Genomic DNA, 24,423 nt, shown 5'->3' with positions numbered 1-24,423 from the left:
CATAGTTTAGGGAGAGGTTCCAGCTATTTCCTATAGGGACAGCAATCTATAGGTGACTCTCTGTATATTTCATCAGCACTGCACCTGCCACCACCTGTGATATACTGTGTGTGTCCAGTACATAGATTAGGGAGAGGTTCCGGCTATTTCCTATAGGGACAGCAATCTATAGGTGACTCTCTGTATATTTCACCAGCACTGCACCTGCCACCACCTGTGATATGCTGTGTGTGTCCAGTACATAGTTTAGGGAGAGGTTCCAGCTATTTCCTATAGGGACAGCAATCTATAGGTGACTCTCTGCATATTTCACCAGCACTGCACCTGCCATCACCTTTGATATACTGTGTGTGTCCAGTACATAGTTTATGGAGAGGTTCCAGCTATTTCATATAGGGACAGCAATCTATAGGTGACTCTCTGTATATTTCACCAGCAATGCACCTGCCACCACCTGTGATATACTGTGTGTGTCCAGTACATAGTTTAGGGAGAGGTTTCAGCTATTTCCTATAGGGACAGCAATCTATAGGTGACTCTCTGTATATTTCACCAGCACTGCACCTGCCACCACCTGTGATATACTGTGAGTGTCCAGTACATAGTTTAGGGAGAAAAGAGGATGAAAAATATCCTCACATGTAGTGTACATGTGGATATTTAGGTGTGAAAGTGTGCCGCATCCTAATATATATGATAAAGGAAGTAACTGGGGGCAAGTTGTTGGACTTTTTAGGCACAATTGGTTGGTCAAAATATAGTCACACAGAGAATAATTTTCTCTAAAAAGTTTTTTGGTTTATTAAGACATAAAAAGAAAAATTAAAATACATATTAAAATGAGATTGCCATTCGCAGCAAGACTATCTGGTGAACCAACTTGAAAACTTAGCAAGCCTCTCTAAACAAAATCACAGGAATAGTAGCAGATAACAATATATCAAAAAATAAGATTGGGGACTTTCAAAACACGAAAGGCAACCTATAGATACAAATAATAGTCCTGTGTAGTTGTGGAGGTGCAGGCAGAGAATGTCTGCGATGGTATGACTTGCACGGTTAGTTGACTCGACCGGTTTCGCGCTATCTTACAGCGCTTCCTCGCGGAGTCTCAGTATGGTTAGCTGTAGGACAACATTCGACAAACACATAGAAAACAAAAAAAGAAGCAAATAGAATCGAAAAGTAAATTAATTTAGACAACATTGAATATTATCTAGAAACACACATAAGCAAGCAAAGAACAACACTAGGCCCAAGATAAGGTAAAGGGAGAAAAGGAAGGACAAAAGGGGGGAGAAATGAATGTGATTGAGGAAGGAAAAGAGAAAAGGAAAGGGGGAGAAAAAGGGGGAGAGAGGAAGAGCAGAGAAAAAGAGGAGAAGATGAAGGCAAGGAAAATGAAAAAGTGATAGGGGGGAATAGGGAAAGGGGGAGGGGGGGGAAGGAAAGGATGGGAACAGAGGGAACAAAAAGAAGAAGAAGAATGAAAAAGAGGGGGGGGGACGAGAACAAAAAATAGAAGAAAGAGAAGGTATAGTCAACCGTAAAGCATTCACTCAAAAGTACAATGAGAGCAGGGATATATAATAATAATGTAGGCAAGGAGGTAAGGAGATATTAAAGTTGAATCAAAAATTGATTGACTAGACAACTGATAAAAATACTCACAGATAGTGTATGGAGCATAGGTGGTAATCCAATTAATGTAGACAATGAGCATAGAAAAGGAAATTTCCTAGCACAAAAGGTTAGCTATGTCCGGGCTGCTGGACATTTAGACAAATAGTAAAAACCCTAGATCAGGGCAACAAGTCTGGAGAATAATAAATTGAATAATTATTTAGGGTTGTATTTTATACATGGAGTAAGTATAATAGGGTATAAAGAACAGAGCAAAAATTGATTAAGTAGTAGTGATAACACCATACCTTCAATGGAGGATGATAATGCCTAGGGGGAGGGAGAAAAAAGAACACGTCGTCGATATATCGTAACCAATTAGCCACAAATTTGGTATAAATGGCTAATTCTTCATTGGCAAAAATGAATCGTTCCCACCCCCCCAGGTACAGGTTCGCGTAGGCAGGGGCACAACAAGTGCCCATTGCCACGCCCTGTACCTGGAGGTAGTGGGACTCTTTGAAAACAAAATAATTACGGGTGAGTATGAAACGTAAAAGGTCAATAATGAACTCATTATGTTTCCATAGATGGTGATCTTGCTCATTGAGGAATGCTCGTGCTGTCGAGATGCCCTGCTCGTGAGGAATACTGGAGTAGAGGGCTTCCACATCCAGGTTCACGAGCAGGGCATCTCGAAGCATGACCATATCCTCAATTTGTTTCAAAAGATCAAGTGTATCTCTTGTATAGGATGGTAGTGCCAATACATGTGGCATAAGGATCGAATCCACATAACGACTGGCGTTTTCTGTAAGTGATCCCATACCGGAGACTATAGGTCTTCCTGATGGGCATTTAGGATTTTTGTGGATCTTGAGTAACACGTATAGTGTAGGCGTTTTCGGGTATCGAGTGTTCAAGTAATTATATAGATCCTGATTAATCAAACCATTCTGGTAGGCCGACGCTAGGATGACTAGAAATTCTTCCTTAAAATGGGTAATTTTAGTTGGGTGGATCCATCTATACCAATCTTTATTTTGAAGTATTTTCATCACCATCTTTTCATAGTTGGGTTTAGTCATTAGCACTATATTTCCGCCTTTGTCTGATGCCTTGATTTCAAGGTCAGGGTGGCCTTGTAGGTGATTAATTTCTAGTCGCTGTTCTTTAGAGATATTGTGGTTTAAAGAATTAATGTCTAATTTTTTGAGGTCATTGATGGTGGTTACAAGGAACGCCCATATATTGGAGTTGCTGATAAGGTCTGGGAAGCGCTGGGATTTCAGTTTAAAATTGTTTATAGTGGGAACAGGCGGGTTGGTACAAGGATTGGGATCAGCAATGGGTTGTTCGTTTTCTTCCAAAAGGAGCATGAGGTCTCGTAAGGCCCTAAAGTCCTCCATAGAGAAAATTTTTATTTGTTCCGAGATTTGCCTTTCCTCAATAGTGCGAAGACGATCTCCGTCAAATAAAAATTTGAATGTAAGATTTCTCGCAAAAAGGTATGTATCTTTAATGGTCTCTTATTTGTTGAGGCTCATGGAAGGACAAAAACTAAGGCCTAAACGTAGGACCCCAAGCTGCTCATCAGAAAACATATAAGGGGTAAGATTGATGACGTCTAAATCAGAATTTATAACTACGTTTGTGGTGTCACATTCAGGGGGATCTGAAAATTTGAAACCTGGGAGACAATGGGGCTGATTTACTATGCTCTGTGCGCTGCGCTGGTTAATGCGTTAATTAGTACTCCGGGTGAAGCCTTAATTAGGCGCATGAACCAGAGTAGCAGCTGGCGCATTGAAAGTAATATGTAAAGCCGCGCCGATCTCCCTATAGAAGTCTATGGGAGAAATCAAAAGTGTTATTATTAAAGGCTAATCTGCAAGTTTTGTCGTAAAAAGTGTTTGGGGACCTCAGTCCTGCCCCAGGGGACATGTATCAATGTTTTTTTTTTTTTTAAATGGCCGTTTTTTCGGGAGCAGTGAAATTAATAATTCTTAAAGTGAAACAATAAAAGTGAAATATTCCTTTAAATTTCGTACCTAGGGGGGGTGTAATGTCAGCATGTGAAATAGCGCATTTTTCCCGCACTTAGACTGCCCCTGCACAAAGTGACATTCAGAAGGAAAAAAAGCCATTTAAAATCACACGCGGCTATAATGAATTGTCGGCTCTGACAATTCTGACGGGATTAATTCATAAAACAAAAACAAAAAATTACCAGGCCCTTCAGGTCTGATATGGATATTAAGGGGAACCCCACCGTAAAAAAAAAAAAAAAAAAAGACGTGCGGTTCCTGGCAAATATCCATACCAGGCCCTTCAGGTCTGTGTGGATTTTAAGGGGGAACTCCACCCAAATTTAAAAAAAGAAAATGGCGTGGAGTCCCCCTAAAAATCCACACCAGAAAACAGGGGGGACAGAGTGCGGCCCCCCCTCTCCTGAACCGCACCAGGCCACATGCCCTCAACATGGGGAGGATGTCCCCATGTTGATGGGGACAAGGGCCTCATCCCCACAACCCTTGCCCAGTGGTTGTGGGGTCTGCGGGCGGGGGGCTTATCAGAATCTGGAAGACCCCTTTAACAAAGGGGACCCCCAGATCCTGCCCCCCCCATGTGAATTGGTAATGGGGTACATTGTACCTCTACCATTTCACCCCAAAAAAAGTCAAAAGTGTTAAAAATGACAGTAGCCGGTTTTTGACTAATCTTTTATTAAAATCTTCTTTTCTTCTTCCATTCGGGTTTCTTCCGCTGCTTCTTTCTTGGGTCTTCTCGTCTACATCTTGACCGACGTCTTCTTCTATCTTCTCCGTCCGTCCTTCAACCTTGTCGTCTGCCCGGAGTCTTCTCCTATCTTCTTCTCCTTCCGATGGCCTCCTCGTCCGCATCTTGTGTCTTCTCCTGTCTTCTTCTCGGTCCGCCAGCCTTCTCGTCCACATCTTTTTCTTCCCCAGACCCAGCGCTTGAATTTGAATTGGCCGCCGTGTTCCGCTCCTGGGACCCGCCCCCCTCTGACGCCACAAGTAAACTCCTTAGAAGATCATGTGCTTCAGAGGGGGGCGGGGTCACAGAGCGTCACACGGCGGGGGAATTCAATTTCAAGCGCACCCTCCGGAGAAGAAGCCGCCGCAGCTTCCAATTGAAGTTCCCGCCGTGTCACACTCATGTGACCCCGCCCCCCCTCTGACGCACATATGCCACACGCGGACTTGCAGATGAGTTAACCTGTGGCGTCAGAGGGGGGCGGGTCCCAGGAGCGGGAACACGGCGGGATCTACAATTTCAAGCGCAGCACCCAGGAGATCAAGAAGATGCGGGACGAGAAGGTCGACGGACAGAGAAGAAGATGGGAGAAGACGGCAAGACGGCAAGATGTGGACGAGAAGACCCAAGAAAGAAGCAGAGGAAGAAACCCGAATGAAAGAAGAAGAAGGAACCGCGGAAAGAAGATTATATTAAAGGAATTGTCAAAAACCGGCTACTGTCATTTTTCACACTTTTGTCACTTTTTTTTGTAAAATGGTAGGGGTACAATGTACCTCATTACCATTTCACACAGGGGGGGGCAGGATCTGGGGTCCCCTTTGTTAAAGGGGTCTTCCAGATTCTGATAAGCCCCCCGCCCGCAGACCCCCACAACCACCGGGCAAGGGTTGTGGGGATGAGGCCCTTGTCCCCATCAACATGGGGACATCCTCCCCATGTTGAGGGCATGTGGCCTGGTACGGTTCAGGAGAGGGGGGGCCGCACTCTGTCCCCCCCTCTTTTCTGCGGCCGGCCAGGTTAACGTGCTCAGATAAGGGTCTGGTGTGGATTTTTAGGGGGACTCCACGCCATTTTTTTTAAATTTGGGGTGGAGTTCCCCTTAAAATCCACACCAGACCTGAAGGGCCTGGTATGGATATTTGGTGGACTCCACGACATTTTTTTTTGTTTTTACGGCGGGGTTCCCCTTAATATCCATTCCAGACCTGAAGGGCCTGGTAATTTAATTTGGGGGGACCCCCATACATTTTTTTTTTTTTTAGGTTTTAATGAGCAACGCCTGTATTCTTTATAGCCATGAGTACTTAAACTTACTTTTTTTTCACTTCAGAAATTACATCTTGTACACGGACAGTTCTAAGCACGGGAAACATGCGTGTACCCCCCCCCCCCCCTGTATGAAATTTAAAGGAATATTTCACTTTTATTATTTCACTTTAACCACTTCCATACCGCGCCTATTCTGGCACTTCTCTCCTTCATGTAAAAATTATATTTTGTTCCTGGGAAATTACTCAGGACCCCCAAACATTATATATAATTTTTAGCAGACACCCTAGGGAATAAAGTGGCGGACATTTTTTATTTGATTTCCAACGGCATTTGCGCAATAATTATTCTAACGCCATTTTTTTTTTGCCCAAAAAAAAACCACGGTCCATGAATTTAAAAATAACCAAACAGTAAAGTTAGCCCAATTTTTATGGATAATGTGAAAGATGATGTTACACCGAGTAAATAGATACCGACTTGTCACACAATCATGGAATGGCGCCAAACTTCGGGACATAAAAATATCCATAGGCGATGCTTGTTTTTTTTTTTTTTTTACAGGTGACCAGTTCAGAGTTACAGAGGAGGTCTAGGGCTAGAATTATTGCTCTTGCTCTAACGCATGCGTCAATACCTCACATGTGTGGTTTGAATGGTGTTTACATATGTGGGGACTTACATGCATATTCGCTTCTGAGTGAGAGCTTCTAGGGACAGGGCCATTTATTTTTTTGTGTTTTTTAGCTCATATTTTTCTTCTTTCACTTTTTTGTCACTTTTTTTGATTTCGGATCACTTTTCTTCCTATTACAAGGAATGTAAACATCCTTTGTAATAGGACTAGTGTGTGACAGTTCCTCTTTATGGAGAGAGGCGGGGTCAATAAGGCTGGAAAGCATGGTATTGGAAAAAAAAAAAGATCTCATGCTTTCAGCTGCAATCATGTTCGTTCAGCACAGTGGTGTAGTGTATAGCACTTTGACCTAGCAGCAAAAGAGTCGTTGGTTCGAATCCTGCCCGTGACAGCATCTGCATGGAGTTTGCATGTTCTCCCTGTGCCTGTGTGGGTTTCCTCCCACAATATAAAAACATGCTGTACATCGGATCCGGTCTAAATAAGCCCTAATATGCAGTAGTATATTTAGGTTTTGTGCTGCCCTAGGCCTGACTACATTTCTGCACCTCCTAATAGAAAAATGACCCACCCCTTCCTGTCAAAGCCACACCCTGTTTTTGTATCACCCGCCCAGGAATTTTCAGGGCACACACACACTAGTTCTGGGGGGGGGAGGGGGTTACTGGACTTCCTTAATTTGCATAGTTTTTCTCTCACTTCCTGTTTGGCTATGGGGCAGGAAGTGAAGGCAAATCTCCCCAATTGGACACAGATAATACAAAATAAACTGACAGGGCCTATAACCCTCCCTCACTCTATCCAAAATTAAAGAAAATAAAAAGTGTTGATTATAGTTCTAGTCAGGGGCGGACTGACCATTGAGTCACTCGGGCACTGCCCAAGGGCCACATGCCACTAGGGGGCCCCCATCAGGGTTGCCAGGCTCAGTAAAACCAGGGACAGTATGTAAAAATCTTTTATTTTTTTAGATCTGTCCCTGATATGTCCGAAACTGACATGCTTTTAATGTGAATATCCCAAGATTTTAGCTGCCCCGCCTCTGCACTGCCTCCTGGCGTGGTGGCCATCTGTAAGCCAGAGGGGCCCCATAATCTTCTATTGCCCGGGGGGCCCCATGAGTTGTCAGTCCGCCCCTGGTTCTAGTTTAAGCACAAATTTCATAGAGTTTTATTGAGAGGCCTAAGAAAATATAACCATGCCAATAGGCCAGGATACAGCATGGCTAATATGTATGAATGTGTGTGTTAGAGCACCCCACCCAATGTTAACTAAAAAATTATTAATTTGCAAATAAGTATTATCTGCTCATTTTTTTGGGGATGTCTGCACCCCTGATAGTGACAACATTTGTGAGGTGTCTTCACCCTTTCTAATTCATTCACTTCCTGTCACATAGCCAAACAGGAAGTGAGGGTAAAACCTTACTAATATCTTTTCTTGGGGACACAGAGATCAATCTAAATAGTTTCCCATTATGTAAATTGCACTCTAGCATTTTGCTGTGTACACCCCAAATTATTAGGGATCTTGGACTTTGGGGTCCATTTACTAAAGGCAAATCCACTTTGCACTACAAGTGCAAAGCAAGGAAGAAAACAAAACAACTTTGCTTCTACAGGATTGGATGTTAAAACCATCAGTGCTTCCTCTCTGATTTTCAGCAACTATGCTTGTACTGCAGAGTGGCTTTGCCTTTACTAAACCCCAAACTAAATAATCATTTGGGGCAGGGATCCTCAAACTACGGCCCTCCACCTGTTGTAGAACTACACATCCCATGAGGCCTTGTAATGCACTGACATTCACAGACATGACTAGGCATGATGGGAATTGTAGTTCGTGAACAACTGGAGGGCCGTAGTTTGAAGACCCATGATTTGGGGTGTACACAGCAGTGCTGGAGTGCAATTTGCTTAATGGGGACACCAAGAAAAGACACTGGTAGGGTTTTAACCTCACTTCCTGTTCAGCTGTGTGACAGGAAGTGAAGCCAATTTTAAGAAAAGGGACACAAAGCTCAACCCAAAAAAAACACAAAGCAGGGGTTCTAACACTCACTTGGCTTCCCTCAAACACCCACAATTAGAATAGGATTGCCTTGCGCTAGATTTAAGCACAGTGCTGTAAATCAGCACGTCAAGCCTGTCCACCAATAGCAACCCCCCCCCCCCCCACAGGCCATGTTTGCAGGTTTTACTTCATCTTGCACATGTGCTTTAAAAGACAGTCTGGACAACAATTCTTAATAAGAGAAATCCACAAACATGTCCTGTCGGGGGTACTTGAGGGCTGAGGACCACTGCAGAAAAAAGAAAATACTTACCAGTTTGTCTTTAATTTCCTCGAGATTAAACATGGCAAACATTTCATGCCTACACACCAGGAAAGAAGCTTAGACAAAAATCACACATAATTTGTTAGGCCCAAACCTATTTCAGCTGCAAGTGTCAAAATATAGCATGAAAAGGTAACAAAAAACAAACTTCCAAATTTTAAAGTAATTTTTATTGGTCAACAAAACAAGGAAAGCAAATAAAGACAAACAAACACACAAACAAAAATACATTTCAATAATCAAAATAAACATAGTTTTAACCTCACAACATCTTGACACATTTTTCATAAAATAAGGCCGCATAGACAAATACATCAAAGTGAACATCATTTAAAAATAAACAAAAACCATTGGCAAAAAAAAAAAAAAAAACATGCAACAAACCACATTTGTGTTTCGCAACAGCATTTCTGCCAGCCTGCCCCTTCTGAGGGCAGCTGAGGAATGATCGATCCATGCTTTTTATAACAGTGCTAGTAATGAAGCAATTGAAATCACATGAACAAATTGCAGTCTCTAGTTTGGGTGAGCTTGTAATTGCGCACACCTGGTATTAACCCAAACCACGCTCTATGAGCATCCAAGTGTTTTTCACCTTTGAGGCTGGGTTCACACTACTACACTACTTTCATCCTACTTTGCTCTGTGTTCAATGTTTCCCTATGAGAGCGTCTTGTAGCGTCCTACACAAGTCTGTCCGACTTTGAAAATGCTCCCTGTACTACTTTTGGTCCTACATTGATCCTACTTCAGGCCCATTGAATATCATTGAAGTCGGACCAAAGTAGTATCCTGTTCATGAAAGTAGGATGGATGTAGGACCAATGTAGGATAAATGTAGGACCAATGTAGCAGAGCAAAGTAGGATGAAAGTAGTGTAGTAGTGTGAACCCAGCCTCAAAAAGAAAGGATCATTTTTTTCTAAGTGTCTGAGCAGACTCAGTTCATCACACATGTAGGAACAAAGCTGCAATGGCATGAGAGCTTTTTTTTTTTTTTTTCCCTGATCTGATGCTTTCCAGCTTGAAGGGGAGGTGTTAAAGACAGAATTGAACACGCACATTTAATAATCTATTTGTGGGGAAAAAAAGGTTGCCAATTTTGTTTGGGAGCCACGTCGCACGACTGCGCAATTGTCAGTTAAAGCGACGCCGTGCCGAATCACAAAAACTGGCCCGGTCATTAACCAGCAATATGGTCCGGGCTCAAGTGGTTAAAAATTCACAAAACACTAAAGTTAGCCCAATTTTTGGTGATAATGTGAAAGATGATGTTACACCGAATAAATAGATACCTTACATGTCACGCTTTACTATTGAAAACACTCCTGCAATGGGGCCAAAATTCAGTACTTGAAATTCCCCATAGGCGACCTTTTTTTTCAGGTTACCAGTTTATAGTTACAAAGAAGGTCTAGTGCTAAAAGTATTGCTCTCGCTCTAACGCACGCGTCAATACCTCACATGTGTGGTTTGAACGATGTTTATATATGTGGGCGGGACTTGCGTAAGTCCCGCCCACATATGTAAACACCGTTCAAACCACACATGTGAGGTATTGTCGCGTGCGTTAGAGCGAGAGTAATACTTTAAGCACTAGACTTTCTCTGTAGCTATAAACTGGTAACCTGAAGAAAAAAAAAAGGTCGCCTATGGGGAATTTCCAGTACTGAATTTTGGCCCCATTGCAGGAGTGTTTTCAATAGTAAAGCGTGACATGTAAGGTATCTATTTACTCGGCGTAACATCATCTTTCACATTATCACCAAAAATTGGGCTAACTTTAAGTGTTTTGTGAATTTTTAACCACTTGAGCCCCGGACCATATTGCTGGTCAATGACCGGGCCAGTTTTTGTGATTCGGCACGGCGTCGCTTTAACTGACAATTGCGCAGTCGTGCGACGTGGCTCCCAAACAAAATTGGCAACCTTTTTTTTCCCACAAAGAGAGCTTTATTTTGGTGGTATTTGATCACCTCTGCGTTTTTTGAATTTTTAGAGCTATAACCAAAAATAGAGCGACAATTTAAAAAAAAAAAAAAAAAAAATATTTTGACTTTTTGCTATAATAAATATCCCCAAAAATATATATTCTAAAAAATAAATAGATCCCTCAGTTTATGCCGATACATATTCTACATCTTTTTGGTTCCAAAAAAATCGCAATTAGCGTTTATTGATTGGTTTTGGCAAAAGTCTCCAAAATATGGCATTTTTGTTATATTTTTCTTTAACTAGTTATTGCGGCGATCAGCGATTTTTATCGGTACTGCGACATTATGGCGGACACATCGGACACTTTTTTGGAACCATTGGCATTTTTCTAGCGATTAGTGCTGTAAAAATGCATTGCTTACTATAAAAATGCCACTGGCAGGGAAGGGGTTAACACTAGGTGTGAGGGAGGGGTTAAATATGTTCCCTGGGTGTGTTCTAACTGAAGGGGGGGTGGGACTGACATGGGTAAATGACAGATCGCTGTTCATGAAGGGGAACTCCAGACCAAAAAGCTTCCAGCTCCTCCCAGTTTGGTCATTCCACTTCCTGCTGGAGTAGAGAGAAGACCTGTCTTCCAGAGCTCCTGTGTTCCAGAGGATCCAGCCACCTAGGACCAGCCTCCAGCCCCAGCCCCAGCCCCTGGCCCCGGAAGAGGGGAGGGATGGCCTCCCTCAGCCCAGGTGAAGGACCAGCATCCGGCCTCCGGAGTAACCAGCAGCACCTGCCCTCCTCCAGCCAGACGAAGATCAGCAGGGATGACCGCCTCTTCCTGGGCACCCAGCAGGGTCTCTCGGACTGGACCACCATTCAACCAGGTGAGACTGAGGCCAAAGCCAGGAAGAGGTGTGATAAGATCAAGTCCCTGCTGGTTAGGATAGCCCAGGCCTGCGTGGAAAAAATGACAGCTCTCGCAGGCCTGAGGGACAAGAGGGACAGGTGCTCTAGTAGTAAGAGGTCGGAGTATAGGGGGGCCATCAATACCCTCAGGCTTGAGGTTAATGAAATCTGGGGTTACCTGGGAGGTTTTTTCGAACGTGGGGCTGGAGAGGTGAGCTTTCTTGAGGAGCTCCGGAAGACCCTCCAGCAGGCCAACCAATCGGGAAGTCAGACGGCAAGGAGGAGCAGCGGGCGGTCGGGGTCCCAACCCTCCAAGCAGCCGGGGAAGTCAGGAGAGCCTGGGTGTAGTGGGGGGGGTGGAAGCTCTGGTGGTGCAGGGCCCAGTAAGGCCATAAAACCTGGGGAGGGCTCCCGAGAGCCGATCCCTCGTTCCGTGAAAAAAGGGGCTGGGGGGTTGGCTATGACAGGGGAGCCCAGTGATCCAGGAGGCCGCAGGGCCCAAGCGCCGCCGGGGGTACCCCCCCTGCGTCTACGGGTCAGCACACCCGGGCTCCCACAGGAGGGCTACGCTGCAATTGTGGAAGCCCGCTGTGTGCCTGTCTCCAGGACCCCTCAGCCTGCAGTAGAGCAGGAGGACCTGGCAGAGGCAGCGCCAGTGACTGCTCCTGCGGCTGGTAGTGAACAGGGTGAGAGGCAGGTGCATGGCGGTGAAGTACCAGTAAAGACATTAAAAGTACTTGTCTGCAGCGTGACCAAGATGGCGTCGGCTGCTGGGGGAGGAGCAGCCAGCATTAGGGACCCGAACCTTGATGAGCGCGGGGTTTGGACCGGGGCTTGGTTGACCAGGATCCGGCTCAAGAGGGAGGGCAACAGTGTTGCCCACCTCCCTGGCAGTGCCTTCCTGGGCAGAGACCGGATCCTGGCCTTCTACCCGGGCCAGCCCCGCCGCTGCTTTAAGTGTGGCAGCCCGACCCACATGAGTTCGGACTGTACGGTGGGCCGAAGCCCCCCCGGCGAGTGATGGCCGGGGGGTGGGGATCCTGGGGCCCCTAATGCCCCTCCGGAGGGACCAACAGGCCCACAGCCTCAAAGAAGGCGGAGCAGGCGTGGGCGAGGGGCTCCCCCCCGGGAGATACGGGCTCAGTTGGCCAGGAGGCTCCCGATCCTCCGGAAGGCGAAGCCGGTGGGGAGGAGTCGGGGAGGCCTGGGGGTCCCGGGCCTGAGGGTCCGGGGCCCCGGCTTTCCCCTCCTTTTGTTGCAGGGCCGATCCCCGTCCCCCTTCCCCCTCCCCCTCCTCGCCATTTCCCTCCCCCTCCACCTGTTCTATCTGCCTCCCCATGCAGCCCCCCCTCATCTTCCCATCCCCGTACCCCCCCCCTCGTCCCCCCCCCCTCCCAAGTCCCGTCCCCCCCCTCCCCCTGCCAAGTCTGATCCCCTTCCTGTCCCCCCCTGTCTCTGGCCCCCCTCCTGCCTCTCCCACCCCCCCTTCTGGACCCAAAGTCTCCTCTGGCCTTGTGGCCATGGAGACGGAATCTGCTCGAGCCTCATCTAAGAGGGAAATCTCGAGCAGCGGGTCCGAGGAGGGGGGTGGCGTAGTCACCTCAGAGAGATGGCAGGAGTGGGAGCAGGTGAGACGCAGGAAGAGGGGGAAGGCTGTAAAATCTGGGGGCGGGAGGTCCCCTGTGAAGGGTGGGGTTCCCCCAGGGACATGAAGTGGGGTGTCCCTGGGGAACCCGTTTGGTGTCCTCTCCTCCTCCTCCTCGGAGGAGGAGGGAGTGTAAATATGTAAATATGTTTTGGTGTTTGTAGTATGAAGGAGAACGTGACCCTTTCAATCATTTTGATGGCGGTACCCTCTCCAATACGGCTTGCGACCATTAATGGCGCAAGTATTCGTTCTGCAGGAGCTCGTTTTATGGCCTTTGATTTTCTCAGCCGTGTTGAAGCTGACATTTTGTTTTTGCAGGAGACCTGGCTGGCATCTGTGGCAGAGATGCATCTAGCAAAGAGGGAGTGGAGATGTGGGCCCTCCCTCTGGTCTCTTGCGGCCGAGCCCTGCAGTGGTCTTGCGGTCCTTTTTAAGACTGGTTCGGTGGCTTGCCGGCGAGTGATTGAAGTGGAGATTGGTAGATGTCTGGTGGTGGACGCTGTCGTGAGGGGGCAATTCCTCCGGCTCATTAATTTTTATGGGCCTCAAACTAAGAGGGAGAGGAAGAGCCTCCTTACGGCGGTTAAGCCTTATCTTTTGTGGTGACTTCAATATGATCACTAGGCCCAAAGACCGGGCAGGTGCCGCCAACCCTCTGGGATATGATAGTACTTTTTTGAATAGCGTAGTGAGGGAGGCCGGGTTGGTGGATGTGCACGTTCGTCACCTCCCCAACCTCACTGGTTTCACATTTTCCCGAGGTAGTTATAAGAGTAGATTAGATAGGTTTTTTTTAAAGGGGGACTCTGCTTGCTCGGCTCCAGAGTTGCAGTCGGTGGAGTTCTCCGATCACTGTATGGTATCTGTGGCCCTGAATGTCGCCGACACTCCTCAGAAAGGGAGGGGTATGTGGCGCCTGAATGGGTCGCTACTGGAGGATCCTGAGGTTAGGGAAGCCTATGAGGTTTTCTTCCTGGACCAGACCTCGCTCCTTGAGGGCAACTGCTCCCGCCTTGAATGGTGGGAAGTAGTTAAAAAGAGGTCTGGTGACTTTTTCCGGGAAATCTCTGGGTACAGGGCAGCTTCCAAGTACCAGGCCTACCAGAGGACTACGCAGGCAGCTTGACCGCCTGGTGTCCTCTGGGGGCTCTCGGGAACAGATATCCGATTTGAAGGCGCAGATGAAGGAGTGTCATTACGACCATCTCGCCTCCCTGGTTTTTGAGAGGGATTATGGGAAGTTTATCTCTCCTGATCCCTACAGGAGCTGTGGTGAGGCGGCGAGTTCGAAGGTCGTACACGGCCTGAAGGATGCCTCGGGATCTCTGGTCCGGTCCAGATCGGGGATCCTGGGTGTCGTCAGAGACCACTTTTCGGACCTCCTGAAGAAGCGGCCTCTAGACATGGAGAAAGTCAGGGTATTCCTTGATGAGACCCCACTGGAAGTGGGGTCTGACCTTCCTGACTCTCTGACAGAAGAGATCTCGGTAGCTGAAGTCGAGCAGGCTATCAGCTCTTTAGCATCTAAAAAGTCGCCTGGGCCCGATGGACTCACGGCAGAGTTTTACAAAACCTTTAAGAGCCTCTTGGCTCCTCATTTGAGGGACGTGTACCGTGAATGTTTGGCCTATGGCCTGCTGCCTCCCTCAATGAGAAGGTCAGCTCTGATCCTTCTGTCAAAGGGGAAAGACCCGTCTGTGGTGGAGAATTGGCGTCCGATCGCCCTTCTTACCACAGATAGGAAGATACTGGCAAAGATCTTGTTTACACGTCTGGCTGCTTTGGCGGGCAGGATGCTGTCTCCCTCTCAGCACTGCACAATTCCTGGCCGGGGCACTTTTGGTGCCGTCCTGAACGTCCGGGAGGCTGTGGTAGGGTGCAGGGCTGATGGCAGCGAGCGGTATCTGCTTGCACTGGATCAGGCTAAGGCGTTTGATCGGGTGAACCATGAGTACCTTTGGCTGCTTCTGAGGAGATACGGTCTGCCTGATCAATTTGTTGATTGGCTACAGGTATTGTATAGGGGAGCTGAGAGCTTCCCTCTTGTCAACGGTTGGGTGGGTCGGGACTTTTCTGTGGACTCTGGCGTCCGGCAGGGCTGCCCGTTGAGCCCCCTCCTGTACGTCTTTGCGGTTGACCCCTTCGTAAGGAGGCTAGACTGTGAGTGTCTTGTGGGGGTTCCGGTGGGACCTGTCGGGAGTCCGGTTTCGGCAGTGAAGGTCGTGGCCTACGCGGATGACGTCTCGGTGGTGGTATCTGGTCGTGAGGAGGCCCATTATGTGGAATCCCAGATCGGGTGCTACTCTGAGGCGTCAGGTTCGCTGGTCAATTGGGACAAGAGTGAAGTTTTCTGGATGGGGAAGGAGGGGGAGCAGTTCCCCCTTCCGGACGTGTTCCCCACGCCCGTACCAGAGATTCGAGTACTTGGCATTCATTTCGGCCCGGGTGATTATCCCAAGCTAAATTGGGAGCGCAGGCTGGTGAGTGCCACTCGGAAGGTGAAGGCCTGGAAAGGTTGGAAACTTTCCCTGAGGGAAAGGGTATGCTTGGTCAAGACGTACTTACTGCCTGAATTTCTCTTTGTGAGCTACGTGTGTCTTTTGCCAGCATCTCTCTATGCTCGGGTCTATGGTCTGTTCTTCCTGCTGTTGTGGGGAAACAGACTGAACCTGATCAAGAGGGAGGTCACATACCGCCAGCGCAGGCAAGGAGGGTTGGACATGGTCAACCCGGTGGTGTTCTTCATCATCATTTTTGTAAAGTACAACTTGCAGTCCATCTTTGTGGACACGCCTTCCTGGTGGGAATGTTCATGCAAGGACTGGCTCTTGCTGTTCCTGAGGAGGTGGGGGGAGGGGGGAGGCCCGGCGATCTGAGGAGATCGCATGGGTATCTCCCATCCTACGTCCCCCTGGCATTGAAGGTACTGAGGCAGTGGCGGATAACTGCCCTTGAGGTGGGCTCTCTGGGTCGGCGTGAGCTGTACCTGAGGGTCATGGCCTCGGACATTTTGAAGCCCCTGTCTTTAAGGGACTGTCCTGAGAGGGTCCTCACGGAGGGGTTAGCCCTCTTGAATTCTTCCAGAATTCCGAACAAGTTTTGGGATCTTGCATGGAGGTCGTTCCATGGACGACTGTACGTCCGTGCAAATCTCATATATCTGAACCTAGGGGACAGGGGCTGTCCCCGACGGGAATGTGGAGGGACATTGGAGACCATGGACCATTTTCTGGTCCAATGTCCCTTCAACATGGAGGTTCTTACGGGGGTAGGGAGTGCCATTGGCTACCCCCGCCTTCCGGCCCTGACCTATGCTGAGCGGGTGTATGGTGACTTCGGGGTCCGCAGGGGTTTTGAGTTATCGTCACTTTATTTAGTCAGCGTAGTTGTGCTTTACTACACTTGGCACGCTCGGTGTTTGGTGTCCACTAGGGACAAAATCCTGTCTGTGCATGAGGTGGTGGGCGATATCATTCGGGAGTTGGTGAAGGTGCGGGATCTGGAAAGGAGCAGGGTCGGGCCTGAGAGGTGTGCCCATTTATGGAGGGGGTTCCTCTTCCAGCCCCCTTAGGCCATGACCCTGCCCCTCTCCACGGGTAGGGGCAACTTTCCTTTCTCACCCCCCTTAGATTTTGTTTATAGTTTATTTTTGAAATAAGGCTACAGACATGTCTGATTATCATGTTCTCGCTCATACGTGGGTTGTAGGTATTTGTTGTTCTGGTGGTGGGGTGTGTTGTGGGTTGGCAATGATCTGGACAGTAGTGGTTTTTATGGACTTTAATATTTCCCTACTGTACCAGTGAGCCGTTTTAAGTTGGTTTTGTTCTTTTTTTTTTGTTGGCAATGATCTGGACAAGCTTTTTCTGATGGACTATAAAGACTTTTTCTTGTACCAGTGAGCCTGTTGTAAATACCCGTTCTAATGTTGTTGTGTTTTTTTTTTTTTTTTTTGCAGTTATTTTCTTGGAGGGTGGTATGATGGTTTGTGTGTGTTGTTTGTTTTTTAGTTATTTAGTTTATTTTGTATATTTGTTAACTTTTTTTTTAATGGTCGTAGTTTTAAAAATAAAAATCTCCAGACCAAAAAAAAAATGTGGGTTCCCCTTCAGGTGCATACCAGGCTCTTAGGCTTGGTCTGGAACATAAGGGGTTAAACCCGCGCCGAAAACCAGCATGGGGTCCCCCGCAAGATGCAGACCAAGCCCTTATCCCAGGCACGCAGTCTGGCCGGACAGGAATGGGGGTGGGGACGAGCGAGCGCCCCCCCTCCTGAGCCGCACCAGACCGCATGCCCTCAACATGGGGGAGTGTGTGCTGTGGGGGAGGGGGGCACTGCCCCCCCACCCCAAAGCACTCTTGTCCCCATGTCGATAGGGACAAGAGCCTCTTCCCGACAACCCTGGCCGTGGTTGTCGGGGTATGCGGGCGGGGGGCTTATCAGAATCTGAGAGGCGCCTTTAATAAGGTGGCCCCCAGATTCCGGCCCCCCACCCTATGTGAAGGAGTATGGGGTACATTGTACCCCTACCCATTCACCTGGGAAAAAAAATGTAAAGAAATAAAACACAACACACATTAATAAATTAATTTATTAGTCTGCCGGGAGTCTTCTGCCGGGGCCCCCCACCACCACCCCATTAGGCCCCGGGTTCGCCGTCTTCTGCCAGAGCCCCCTTCACCATGAGGCTCCTGCCTATGGGGGAGGGCTCCATCGTTTTCTGCGGGGGGTTCACCTACCCCCCCGTCTTCAGCGCCGTCTTTCACCGGGACCCCCTTCACCAGTGAGGCTCCTTGCCTTTGTGGGAGGGTCCCGGGCTTCGTCAGTTTCTGCGGGGGGTGCAGCGCCGTCTTTCACCGGGACCCCCTTCACCAGTGAGGCTCCTTGCCTTTGGGGGAGGGTCCCGGGCTTCTACGGTGTTTTCCGCCGGGGGGCGACACCCGCGAGCTTCTGCGGTGCCTTCCGCTTCTGCCTGGCTCCTCCGGGAGCACAGGGCTTGTCTGCGCTGTCCTCTCCCTTCTCTTCCATTCGATGTTGACACGACGAGGTTCCGCGCTGGAATGCCGTCTGAGCAGCGGGCATCGACTTATATAGGGCAATGCCACCATGTGACCTCAACCCATGTGAGATCACATTCCCATCATGCCCAGGGAATGTGATGTCACATGGGTTGAGGTCACATGGTGGCATTGCCCTATATAAGTCGATGCCCGCTGCTGACACGGCATGTCAGCGCGGAACCTCGTCGTGTCAACATCCAATGGAAGAGAAGGGAGAGGACAGCGCAGACAAGCCCTGGGCTCCCGGAGGAGACAGGCAGAAGAAGGAAGAGAGAAGAAAGAAGATGGAAGAAAGCCCTGGCTCTGCGGGGGAGCCAGGCAGAAGAGGGAGCAGAGAAAAGACCGGGGAGTTGGCGCACCCCCGGCAGAAGACCAGGAAGACCGGAACCCTGGCGGAAGGCACCGGAAAGACCGGGGGATAGGCGCCATCCCCCGGCAGAAGTCGCCGAAGTCCGGATGGCCCCCCCTAATGTAAAAGAGCTTAAATGGGGTGGGGGCACCCGGCGGAAGGCTCCGGAGAGGACCGAGGGATGGCGCCCTCCCCGGCAGAAATCACCGAAGCCCAGGGTCCCGGCAGAAGATCGGGAGAGAAGAAACCCCCCCTTGTGAAAGAGCTAAAGAAGAAAGGGGGGGCTCCGGAGCTGATTGATAAAATATTTTATTCTGTGTGGTGTTTTATTTAACTTTACATTTCCCCCAGGTGAATGGTTAGAGGTACGATGTACCCCATACTCATTCACATAGGGTGGGGGGCCGGCATCTGGGGGCCCCCTTATTAAAGTGGGCTCGCAGATTCCGATTAGCCCCCGCCCGCATACCCCGACAACCAATGGCAAGGGTTGTCGGGAAGAGGCTCTTGTCCCTATCAACATTGGGGCAAGAGTCCTGTGGGGTGGGGGGGCAGTGCCCCCCTCCCCCACAGCACACACTCCCCCATGTTGAGGGCATGCGGTCTGGTACGCTCAGGAGGGGGGGGCGCTCGCTCGTCCCCACCCCCATTCCTGTCCGGGCCAGACTGCGTGCTTGGGATGAGGGCTTGGTTTGGATCTGGGGGGGAACCCCGCGCCGAATCGGCGCGGGTTTAACCCCTCACGTTCCGGACCAAGCCTAAGAGCCTAATGTAGCCCTGGAGGGGGACCCCGCTCCGATTTCAAGTTTGAAATTTGGCGCGGAGTTCCCCTTCATGGCTGAAAACAGCTCGGAGATTCCCGTGCGCCACGTCACGCAGCGCAATCACGGGTACGCTGCTTGGTATTTACCAAGATTCTCACGGCGTACTGACAAGGCGCACGGGAATCCCTGACTTTTCTCTCTACGCATGCCCAGTATGCAAATGAACCTCCCGAGGTTCAGGCGCACTGTGCAAGCGTACAGGGATCTGTTTTCAAAAAAAACTTTCACTTTCAATTCGGCCCGCCAAACACATTCAAACACATGTCACTTCACTTCCACTGCATCCCCCTACCTCCCCCCTAATAAACTCCCGCCCAAACCCCCGCAATTTACATTTCAATGTGCCGTGCGCCAGGTCTGTACTGGTGCACAATGCACCCTCTCCTGGGCGCACGGAGCACATTAGTAACTAGGGAAATACACTGCACTAGCAGCGTATTTCTTAAGTAAATGACCAAACGGCTGCTACTCCTGCTTTTACTCCATGAGTCATGGAGTAAAGGCTTGGTAAATCAGCCCCAATGTGTGGGTCCAAGGTTCCTTGTCTGGTGCATTGTTGTAGTTGTGTTGCTACTGGTGGTATATCTAGAGAGATATTTCTCCTAGGTACCCCAGTTTGTGTGTCGGAAGTTAAACTAGTATTGGTGGCTCCCAAAGGGGGAAGATGGGATACATTCTGAGATTGCAATGTTTGTATGGCCAGAAGTGCTGTTGCTCCTGTATAGTTACTTTGTGCTCTACCACCACCACCACTAGAAGAAGTGTTCGATTGAGATTGATGTACAAAAGCAGTGTCTCTAGTGGGGGGGCGTTGTTTAGCTTTAGGTGTATAAGACCCTCCACCAAAATCCCTCTTACGTGTGCCGGAAGTGGAGGGTGTAGCTGCCGATTGGTTCCGCCATACTGGAAGCTGTGAAGAAAGCATAGAAGAAGAGTCAGACTCTGTATCATCTTCAGTAGTGTAATAGTTGCTGTCTTGATTTTTTGGTATTCGATAATTAGATCGGGAGTTTCTATTTGCAGGGGGAGCTTGCCAACGATAGGCATACCCCTCTGCAAAAGCTACTATGTCCTTGGATAGTTTAATTTGTTTTTTATATATGATATCCTTAGTAATTCTGGTAATGAAGTCTTTAATCTCTTGACAACGCTTATCGTATTGACCATGAGATTTAATTGGTTCATTATTAGATTGTAGTATAAGGATATCTTGATCCAAGAAGAGTAGTTCTGCTTGGTATTGTACAATTAAAAGCTTCATAAGTTGTGTACTACAGGCAGAAAGAGTTTGTTCCCAAGACATTTTAAATTCGGCAGTAGCGTTCTGAAAAGATGGAAATACCTGTACTCGAAGGCCTAAAGGACTGATATTGTCCTTGACATACTTGTTTAGGAAATCTATGTGCCAGTGGAGGTTAGATTTCTTTTTTAGTAACCGTTTCATTTTGGCCATATATTGGTTGATAGTTATTTCCTGTTCATTGTCAACATTACAGTTCGTTTATATTTCAGACATATATCCTGTCCAACCTGTGCCTGCAAAGTCCATTGTTTAACTAAATAGATTCCAGGCAAAAATGAGTGGAATTTTTTTAAAAAGTCAAAAAAGTGTCAAAACTAGGGGACAAGAAGCGAAGGAAGATGGGGAAGGGGGGGGGGGGAAGGGGAGGGAGGGAAGTGCAAGGGGGGAAAAATAAAGGGAGGGGAAAGGAATGAAAATTTCTCAAAAAGGAAAATGCTAGTTAGAAAAACGTTTTTATAACAAAATAATGCACTAACAGCCTCCTTGATGCAAGGAAAGGTAGGCTGAGATTTGCCCGGGTGCTACCACCCAAATAATTAATTAGAAAAGAGGATGAAAAATATCCTCACATGTAGTGTACATGTGGATATTTAGGTGTGAAAGTGTGCCGCGTCCAAATATATATGATAAAGGAAGTAACTGGGGGAAAGTTGTTGGACTTTTTAGGCACAATTGGTTGGTCAAAATATAGTCACACAGAGAATAATTTTCTCTAAAAAGTTTTTTGGTTTATTAAGACATAAAAAGAAAAATTATAATACATATTAAAATGAGATTGCCATTTGCAGCAAGACTATCTGGTGAACCAACTTGAAAACTTAGCAAGCCTCTCTAAACAAAATCACAGGAATAGAAGAAGAGTAGCAGATAACAATATATAAAAAAATAAGGTTGGGGACTTTCAAAACACGAAAAAGGCAACCTATAGATACAAATAATAGTCCTGTGTAGTTGTGGAGGTGCAGGCATGGGATCACTTACAGAAAACGCCAGTCGTTATGTGGATTCGATCCTTATGCCACATGTATTGGCACTACCATCCTATACAAGAGATACACTTGATCTTTTGAAACAAATTGAGGATATGGTCGTGCCTCGAGATGCCCTGCTCGTGACCCTGGATGTGGAAGCCATCTACTCCAGTATTCCTCACGGGCAGGGCATCTCGACAGCACGAGCATTCCTCAATGAGCAAGATCACCATCTATGGAAACATAATGAGTTCATTATTGACCTTTTACGTTTCATACTCACCCGTAATTATTTTGTTTTCAAAGAGTCCCACTACCTCCAGGTACAGGGCGTGGCAATGGGCACTTGTTGTGCCCCTGCCTACGCGAACCTGTACCTGGGGGGGTGGGAACGATTCATTTTTGCCAATGAAGAATTAGCCATTTATACCAAATTTGTGGCTAATTGGTTACGATATATCGACGACGTGTTCATAATCTGGACAGGGTCTTTGGTTTTACTACACGATTTCATAGAAGCATTAAACAATAATAGCTACAACCTGAAATTCACTCACACTAGTGCACAAGATAAAGTAACCTTTTTGGACTTAAACATCCTTAAAGATGACAAAGGCCGCTTAACGTCATCCCTTTACAGAAAGGAGACAGCAGGCAACACCCTGTTACACGCAGACAGCGCCCATCCAGCAAATTTGATCCGCAGTATACCTTATGCGCAATACCTGCGCTTGCGCAGAAACTGCATGCTGACCACCGACTTCATTGAACAAGCGAACTTGCTTAAACTGCGTCTCCTTAATAGGGGTTATAGTAAAACCCTATTACGCAAAGCATTTAATAAGGCTTTTCGTAAACCTCGTTCAAATTTACTTTACAAACTAAAAGAAAACCCGATTTCTCAACCGGTAAGATTCATCACAAGGTTTTCTGGCCATCACCATGACTTACGTACCATACTAACAAAAAATTGGACGTTACTTACCAATGACCCCATCCTCAATAAGTACATCGGTCCCAAACCCGATATAACATTCAGGAGGTCTAGATCATTACGGGACCAACTCACGTCAAGCCATTATGTACCAAACTCTAAACGGTCAACATCCACCAATGGCCTCACCCGTTGTGGCCACTGCTCATTTTGTCCATGGATCACCGAAGGCACTACTTTCACCTTACCAAATGGGGAAATTTTTACACCCAACTTCCATGTCGATTGCAATACGCAGGGAGTGATTTATTTGATGATATGTCAATGTCAAGCCTTTTATGTTGGGAAAACCATTAGGAAACTTAAAGCCAGGATTCGCGACCATGTATATCATTCGGCAGAAGGCAAAATGTTGACCTCAGTAAGCAGGCATCTAGATTTGTATCACAGCTTTAATAACAAAGTGGTCTCATTCATTGCCCTAGCAGTAGTCCCCAGTAATGAACGGGGGGGAAATTGGGACAAATTAATACTGCAAAAGGAAACATTGTGGATAGAACGTCTCAATGCCCTTTGTGCCCCTGGCCTCAATGAGGCACAGTCGTACAAACCTTTTCTATAACCATTCCCCTCAAAACGTCGCTACCCCCATTCCCCATCTTATCCCCTCCCCTTCCCCCCCCCTCCCCTTGTTCCGGTCCTCCACCTTGCCCTACATCAATATAATCTGTGTATATAGGTGTCCAAACTTTTGATTGACCTACTGGATACATATATTTTGTGAACTTTATTATAAATATATTGTTTAAATTCACATATATGCTGAAATCTAAATTTTTGGGTACACGCTTCGATCATGCTATATGGACCATTATTACGATTGCTGTTCTGGTGTTTCAATATTAATATGATTGAGGAAAGACTACTATACAAACCATGTTTACTTTTTTCACTATTATCAATTTTATTTTATTTTTATCTTTATTTTTATTTTCATTATCTTTATTGTTTACACAATAATCATGCATGACGTCTTGATTTAAAGTCTCATAATAATCATAATTCTCTGATATTTTAATTTAAGAAATTGTCTCTTATTTCCTTCCCCATCTCGTCCCTATTTCCTTCCCCCAGCCCCCTTCTCTAAGGAATTTCCAATGTAAACCTGTAATGTGTACCTATAATGATATTTAAACTGACATAGATGCAATCGGTTTGATTACTGCATACACCTGAGCAATCAACGGTGCCAACTCTCCCCAGACGTTTTTCTCTTTTTTGTATTTTCTATTTTTATTTTCTTCCCTCAACTTCCTTTCTTATTTATCTTCATTTTTCATCCCCTGTATTTTCTTCCTTTCCCCTCCTCCCCCTCTCTATCCACTTTTCTCTTTTGGTCAATTGTCATCCGAGGAGATATTTCTCTCCCCTTGGTACAATGGTGGCCGCGCATCACATATCTCCATTTTGGAGATATGCAATCGCACCACTAGATGGAGTCCTCCGTCTGGAAGCGATACCTCTCATGCAGTGCGTCGCTCCAATCCTTGCGACGCCCACGCATGAGAGGTGAGACGCGGCTGCTGCGGATGACGTCACACGGATGCGCCGTGCTGTACGTCCTCTCCGCTGTGAGCAGGGCTCTATTTAAACTCGTGTACACCTTACACGAGTTGCTGCAGTCTCTCGGGAGACTTGTGGAGGAGTTTGCCGCCATCACCACTATCCAGGTACGCCGCCCTAAGACCAATAGTTGTGCTCTCCAATTCTAAATACTACCTATTTCCTTCCTATAGTGAAGTTTGTGTCTCCTTTTCTGTTTACCAGGTTCACCATTGCCTTAACAGCCCC

This window comes from Rana temporaria, chromosome 13 (assembly GCF_905171775.1).
Source record: "Rana temporaria chromosome 13, aRanTem1.1, whole genome shotgun sequence".
NCBI classification, from domain to species: domain Eukaryota; kingdom Metazoa; phylum Chordata; class Amphibia; order Anura; family Ranidae; genus Rana; species Rana temporaria.
Note: the sequence above shows the minus strand (reverse complement) of the source record.